This window comes from Zea mays, chromosome 8, assembly GCF_902167145.1.
Source record: "Zea mays cultivar B73 chromosome 8, Zm-B73-REFERENCE-NAM-5.0, whole genome shotgun sequence".
In the NCBI taxonomy this organism is placed as follows: Eukaryota; Viridiplantae; Streptophyta; class Magnoliopsida; order Poales; family Poaceae; genus Zea; species Zea mays.
In genome coordinates, this window is record NC_050103.1 from 156,483,118 (window position 1) to 156,490,807 (window position 7,690).

Genomic DNA, 7,690 nt, shown 5'->3' on the forward strand with positions numbered 1-7,690 from the left:
AAGCCTCTTGATGAACAAACTTTTAACAAACTTAGGCATGAGCTCAATATTCTTGATTCGCGCAATTTCTTTTGCTAGATTGCACACATAGCTCATTTGTATACCTTTGATCATGTCTCCTTCATATGCCATGACTAATGTGTTTTCAAGTGAATTTAAAACCAAGTCATAGGTATATTGAAAGGGAATTGGAGTCTTCGGTGAAGACAAAGGCTTCCACTCCGTAACTCATCCTTCGTCGTCGCTCCGTGCCACTCTCCATCTTTGGGGGAGAGAGCAAAAGGACTTCGTCTATGGTATAATCTTCACTTATTTATTTATGTCCAAAGGGGGAGAAAGTTCTCATGAGGGCTCTAATGATTCCGTTTTTGGCGATTCATGCCAAAGGGGGAGAGAGTATGAGCCCAAAGCAAAAGGACCGCACCATCACCAATTTCAAAAAATTAGTTTTTCAAAGAGTATTTTCAATTGGTATCCTATTGTGTTCAAAAGGGGGAGAAAGTAGTATTTCAAAAATGATATATCAAAACCCTCTTGAACACTAAGAGGAGGATCTCATTTAGGGGGAGTTTTGTTTAGTCAAAGGAAAAGCATTTGAAACAGGGGGAGAAAATTTCAAATCTTGAAAATGCTTCATAAAATCGTACTCATTTACCTCTGACTATTTGCAAAAGAACTTTGAAAAGGATTTACAAAAGAGTTTGCAAAAACAAAACATGCAGTGCAAGCGTGGTCCAAAATGTTAAAAACAAAGGAACAATCCATGCATATCTTGTAAAGTATTTATATTGGCTCAATTCCAAGCAACCTTTGCACTTACATTATGCAAACTAGTTCAATTATGCACTTCTATATTTGCTTTGTTTTGTGTTGGCATCAATCACCAAAAAGGGGGAGATTGAAAGGGAATTAGGCTTACACCTAGTCCCTAATTAATTTTGGTGGTTGAATTGCCCAACACAAATAATTGGACTAACTAGTTTGCTCTAGTGTATAAGTTATACAGGTGTAAAAGGTTCACAACAAGCCAATTAAAAAGACCAAAGTTGGGTTCAAAATGGAGAGTTAAAAGCATACCGAAGTGTGCCCTGGTCTGGCGCACCGGACATGTCCGGTGCACCACCGGACATTCTACAGTACCTGTCCGGTGCACCAGGGGACTCCGCGCTGAACTTCTCAGCTTCGGGAATTTTCAGAGCCGGCGCGCTATAATTCACCGGACTGTCCGGTGTACACCGGACAGTGTCCGGTGCTCCAAAGGAACGCGGCTCTGGAACTTGGCAGCCTCGGGAAATCGGAACGGCTGCTCCGCTATAATTCACCGGACATGTCCGGTGTACACCGGACTGTCCGGTGCAACTCCGGAGCAACGGCTACTTCGCGCCAACGGCTACCTGCAGCGCATTTAATGCGCGCCAGAAGCGCGCAGAAGTCTGGCACGCGCGCGCTGGCACACCGGACATTGAACAGTACATGTCCGGTGTGCACCGCACATCCAGGCGGGCCCAGAAGACAGAAGCTCCAACGGTCGAATCCCAACGGCATTTGGTGACGTGGCTGGCGCACCGGACATGTCCGGTGTACACCGGACTGTCCGATGCACCATACGACAGTTAGCCCCACCAAACGGCTAGTTTGGTGGTTGGGGCTATAAATACTCCCAACCACCCACCATTCATGGCATCCAAGTTTTCCACTTCTCAACCACTTACAAGAGCTAGACATTCAATTCTAGACACACCAAAGAGATCAAATCCTCTCCAACTCCACACGAGGCTTTAGTGATTAGCGAGAGAGATTTGCCGTGTTCTTTTGAGCTCTTGCGCTTGGATTGCTTCTTTTCTTTCTCACTTGTTCTTGTGATCAAAACTCCATTGTAATCAAGGCAAGATGCACCAATTGTGTGGTGGCCCTTGCGGGGAAGTTTTGTTCCCGGCTTTGATTTGAGAAGAGAAGCTCACTCGGTCCGAGGGACCGTTTGAGAGAGGGAAAGGGTTGAAAAAGACCCGCCTTTGTGGCCTCCTCAACGGGGAGTAGGTTTGCGAGAACCGAACCTCGGTAAAACAAATCCTTGTGTCACACTCCATATTTGCTCGAGATTTGTTTTGCACCCTCTCTCGCGGACTCGTTTTTATTTCTAACGCTAACCCGGCTTGTAGTTGTGTTTATATTTGTAAATTTCAGTTTCGCCCTATTCACCCCCCCTCTAGGCGACTATCAGGTAGCAGAATCGTTTATCCGAGCGAGAGTTACTTTTCACGGAAGGTGATGAGTGAGGTATCCGTATCCTGAAGGCGTGGGAGTCCCTCGGCTCGGTTGGCCTTGCCGCTTACGTGTACTCTTACTCATCCGTAGGATTCTGTTATCGATATAGTCGATAAGGCACGAAAAATCATTTCGGCAGAAAAGTTTTCGAGCATTAAGACTTGTTCGGTCAGCGAAATCGCTTATCCGAGCGTGAGTTACTTATCGCAGAAGGTGATGAGTGAGGTATCCATATCCCGGAGGCGTAGGAGTCCCTCGGCTCGGTCGGCCTTGCCTGCTTACGTGTACTCTGTCGTTTTCAAGATCCCACTTTCGAAGTAGTCGAAAAGCCCGAAAGATGTTCTGGCAGAAAGACTTTTTCCGAGGAAAATTTTTACGCAGAGGGGGTGCCCCCCTTCTAGCCCCCGAGGGAGGGTTGGGCTTTGCCGAGGCAAGGCTGACCCTTCCTTGATGGTTAGACTTTATTGGCGTATGTGAACGAGGTGTATGAACGACTTGAAAACGTCTTAAGGGTAGAAGCGACGTAGCTGTCGGATGTTCCAAGCGTTGTTGTAGACCTCGCCTTGACTGTTGGCCAGCTTGTATGTTCCGGGCTTCAAAATCTCGGCGATGATGAATGGCACTTCCCAGGGAGGCGTGAGCTTGTGGCGCCCTCGGGCGTCTTGTCGTAGCCGAAGCACCAAGTCGCCCACCTGGAGGTCTCGGGACCGAACCCCTCGGGCGTGGTAGCGTCACAGGGACTGCTGATACCGCGCCGAGTGTAGTATGGCCATGTCCCGAGCCTCTTCCAGCTGGTCCAGTGAGTCTTCTCGGTTGGTTCGGTTGCTTCGGTCGTCATACGCCCTCGTCCTCGGGGACCCGTATTCTAAGTCTGTGGGCAAGATAGCCTCGGTCCCATAGACTAGAAAGAACGGCGTGAAGCCCGTGGCTCGGCTCGGCGTTGTCCTCAGACTCCAGACCACTGAAGGGAGTTCCTTCATCTATCGCCTACCGAACTTGTTGAGGTCGTTGTAGATCCGCGGCTTGAGTCCTTGCAGAATCATGCCGTTGGCATGCTCTACTTGCCCATTCGTCATGGGGTGAGCTACGACGGCCCAGTCCACCCGGATGTGGTGATCCTCGCAGAAGTCCAGGAACTTTCTGCCGGTGAACTAGGTGTCGTTGTCGGTGATGATGGAGTTCGGGACCCCAAAACGATGGATGATGTTGGTGAAGAACGCCACCGCATGTTCGGACCTGATGCTGTTTAGGGGTCGGACCTCGATCCACTTGGAGAATTTGTCGATAGCGACCAGCAGGTGCGTGTAGCCCCCGGGTGCCTTCTGCAAGGGATCGACGAGGTCCAGACCCCACACAGCAAACGCCCAGGTGACAGGTATCGTCTGCAGAGCCTGAGCGGGCAGGTGGGTCTGCTTTGCGTAGAATTGACACCCTTGGCAGGTGCGTACAATCCTAGTGGCGTCGGCCACCACGGTTGGCCAGTAGAAACCCTGTCGGAAGGCATTTCTAACGAGGGCTCGAGGTGCTGTGTGGTGACCGCAAGCCCCCGAGTGTATTTCTTGTAATAACTCCTGACCTTCGGCGATGGATATGCATCACTGGAGGATGCCTGAGGGGCTGCAGTGGTAGTGCTCCTTCCCGTCACCCAGTAAGACGAACGACTTGGTGCGCCGCGCTAGTCGCCGAGCTTCGGCTCTGTCGAGGGGTAGCTCTCCTCGGTGGAGATATTGCAGGTACGAGGTCTGCCAGTTTCGATTAGGCGTGACCCCATTCCGCTCTTCCTCGACGCGCAGTGCCTCACCCTCGGGGGCCGAGGGTGCCTCGGGCTGAGCCGAGGGCACCTCGGGCAGGGCCGAGACCTTCTCGGGCTCGGGCGTGTCGTCGGTCTTGACTGAGGGTTGAAGTAGGTCTCGGGAGAAGACGTCCGGAGGGACCGTTGTCTGCCCCGAGGCTATCTTAGCCAGCTCATCTGCAGTCTCGTTGTATCGTCGGGCGATGTGGTTGAGCTCGAGCCCGTAGAACTTGTCCTCCAGGCGTCGAACCTCATCGTAGTAGGCTTCCATCTTCGGGTGCGACAGTGGGAGTTCTTCATGACTTGGTCGATGACAAGCTGCGAGTCGCCACGAGCGTCGAGGCGTCGGACCCCTAGCTCGATGGCGATGCGCAACTCGTTAACCAGAGCCTCGTACTCGGCCACGTTGTTGGACGCCGGGAAATGGAGGCGCAGGACGTAGCGGAGGTGCTTCCCGAGGGGTGAGATGAAGAGCAGGCCCGCGCCCACTCCTGTTTTCATCAACGACCCGTCGAAAAACATGGTCCAGAGTTCCGGTTGGATCGGAGCTGCTGGAAGCTGGGTGTCGACCCATTCAGCCACAAAGTCCGCCAAGACTTGGGACTTGATGGCCTTCCGAGGGGCGAACGAGATTGTCTCGCCCATGATCTCCACCGCCCACTTTGCAATCCTACCCGAGGCCTCTCGGCACTGGATGATCTCCCCCAGGGGGAAGGATGACACCACAGTCACCGGATGAGACTCGAAGTAGTGTCGCAACTTTCGCCGCGTCAGAATTACCGCGTACATTAGCTTCTGGATTTGCGGGTAGCGGATTTTGGTCTCGGACAGTACTTCACTGATGAAGTAGACTGGCCTCTGGACGGGCAATGCATGCCCCTCTTCTCGTCTCTCGACCACGATCGCGGCGCTGACCACCTGAGTGGTAGCGGCGACGTAGATCAAGAGGGCTTCTCCGGCAGCGGGGGGCACCAAGATGGGCGCGCTGGTAAGGAGCGCCTTTAGGTTCCCGAGGGCTTCCTCGGCCTCGGGGGTCCAAGTGAAGCGCTCGGTCTTCCTCAAGAGGCGGTACAAAGGTAGGCCTCTTTCGCCGAGGCGTGAGATGAAACGGCTCAGAGCCGCAAGGCATCCCATGACCCTTTGTACTCCTTTCAAGTCCTTGATGGGACCCATGTTGGTGATGGCCGCAGTTTTCTCCGGGTTGGCCTCGAAGCCCCGCTCGGAGACGATGAACCCCAGGAGCATGCCTCGGGGGACTCCGAAGACACACTTCTCAGGATTGAGTTTTATGCCTTTCGCCTTGAGACACCGGAATGTCGTTTCAAGGTCGGAGAGGAGGTCGGAGGCTTTCCTCGTCTTGACTATGATGTCATCAACGTAAGCCTCGACCCTTCGACCAATGTGCTCTCCGAACACGTGGTTCATGCACCTTTGGTATGTCGCACCCGCATTCCTCAAACCGAATGGCATAGTAACGTAGCAGTACATGCCAAAGGGTGTGATGAAAGAAGTCGCGAGCTGGTCGGACTCTTTCATCCTGATTTGGTGATACCCTGAGTAGGCATCGAGGAAAGACAGGGTTTCGCACCTAGCAGTGGAATCCACAATTTGATCGATGCGAGGCAGAGGGTAGGGAACCTTTGGACAAGCTTTGTTTAGACCAGTATAGTCTACACACATCCGCCATTTCCCTCCTTTCTTTCTCACAAGCACAGGGTTGGCAAGCCATTCGGGATGGAATACCTCTTTGATGAACCCTGCAGCCATCAGCTTGTGGATCTCCTCGCCTATGGCTCTGCGCTTTTCTTTGTCGAATCGGCGCAGAGGCTGCTTCACGGGCCGGGCTCCAGCTCGGATATCCAGCGAGTGCTCGGCGACATCCCTCGGTATGCCAGGCATGTCCGAGGGACTCCACGCAAAAACTTCAGCGTTCGCGCGGAGAAAGTCGACGAGCACTGCTTCCTATTTGGGGTCGAGCTCGGAGCCGATCCGGATCTGCTTGGAGGCGTCGTTGCTGGGGTCGAGAGGGACGGACTTAACCGTCTCAGCTGGCTTGAAGTTGCCGGCGTGGCGCTTCGCATCTGGCGCCTCCTTGGAGAGGCTCTCCAAGTCGGCGATGTGGGCCTCGGATTCGGTGAGGGCCTCGGCGTACTCCACGCACTCCACGTCGCATTCGTACGCGTGTCGGTACGTGGAGCCGACGGTGATGACCCTGTTGGGGCCCGACATCTTGAGCTTGAGGTAGGTGTAGTTGGGGACGGCCATGAACTTGGTGTAGCATGGTCTCCCCAGTACTGCTTGGTAGGTTCCTCGGAACTCAACTACCTCGAACGTGAGGGTTTCCTTTCGGAAGTTGGAGGGAGTCCCAAAGCAGACGGGCAGATCGAGTTGTCCAAGGGGTTGGACGCGTTTCCCGGGGATGATGCCGCGAAAAGGCGCCGCGCCGGCCCAGATCGAGGACAGATCGATCTGCAGGAGCCTGAGGGTCTCGGCGTAGATGATGTTGAGGCTGCTGCCTCCGTCCATGAGGACCTTGGTGAGCCTGACGTTGCCGATGATAGGAACGACAACGAGCGGGTACTTTCCTGGGCTCGGCACGCGGTCGGGGTGGTCGCCCTGGTCGAAGGTGATGGGCTTGTCGGACCAGTCTAGGTAGACTGGCGCCGCCACCTTTACCGAGCAGACCTCCCGGCGCTCTTGCTTGCGGTGCCGAGCCGAGGCGTTCGCCACTTGCCCACCGTAGATCATGAAGCAGTCGTGGACCTCGGGGAACTCCTCTGCCTTGTGATCCTCCTTCTTGTCGTTGTTGTGGGCTCTGCCATCTTCCGCCGGTGGCCCGGCCCTGTGGAAGTAGCGCCGAAGCATGACGCACTCCTCAAGGGTGTGCTTGTTGGGACCCTGATGATAGGGGCACGACTCCTTGAGCATCTTGTCGAACAGGTTGGCGCCTCCGGGAGGCTTCCGAGGGTTCCTGTGCTCGGCGGCGGCAACAAGGTCCGCGTCGGCGGCGTCGCGTTTCGCTTGCGACTTCTTCTTGCCCTTCTTCCTCGCGCCGCGATGAGCGGACGCCTCGGGGACATCTTCTGGCTGGCGCCCCTGAGGCTGCTTTTCTTTTCGGAAGATGGCCTCGACCGCCTCCTAACCAGAGGCGAACTTGGTGGCGATGTCCATCAACTCGCTCGCCCTGGTGGGAGTCTTGCGACCCAGCTTGTTCACCAGGTCGCGGCAAGTGGTGTCGGCGAGGAACGCGCCGATGACATCCGAGTCGGTGATGTTGGGCAGCTCGGTGCGCTGCTTCGAAAATCGCCGGATGTAGTCCCGCAGGGACTCTCTCGGCTGCTGGCGGCAGCTTCGGAGATCCCAGGAGTTCCCAGGGCGCACGTATGTGCCCTGGAAGTTGCCGGCGAAGGCTTTGACCAGGTCATCCCAGTTGGAGATCTGCGTAGGAGGCAGATGCTCCAGCCAGGCTCGGGCGTCGTCGGAGAGGAACAGGGGAAGGTTGCGGATGATGAGGTTGTCATCGTCCGTCCCACCCAGCTGGCAGGCCAGCCGGTAGTCCGTGAGCCACAGTTCCGTTTTTGACTCCCCCGAGTACTTGGTGATGGTAGTCGTGGTTCGGAACCGGGTCGGGAA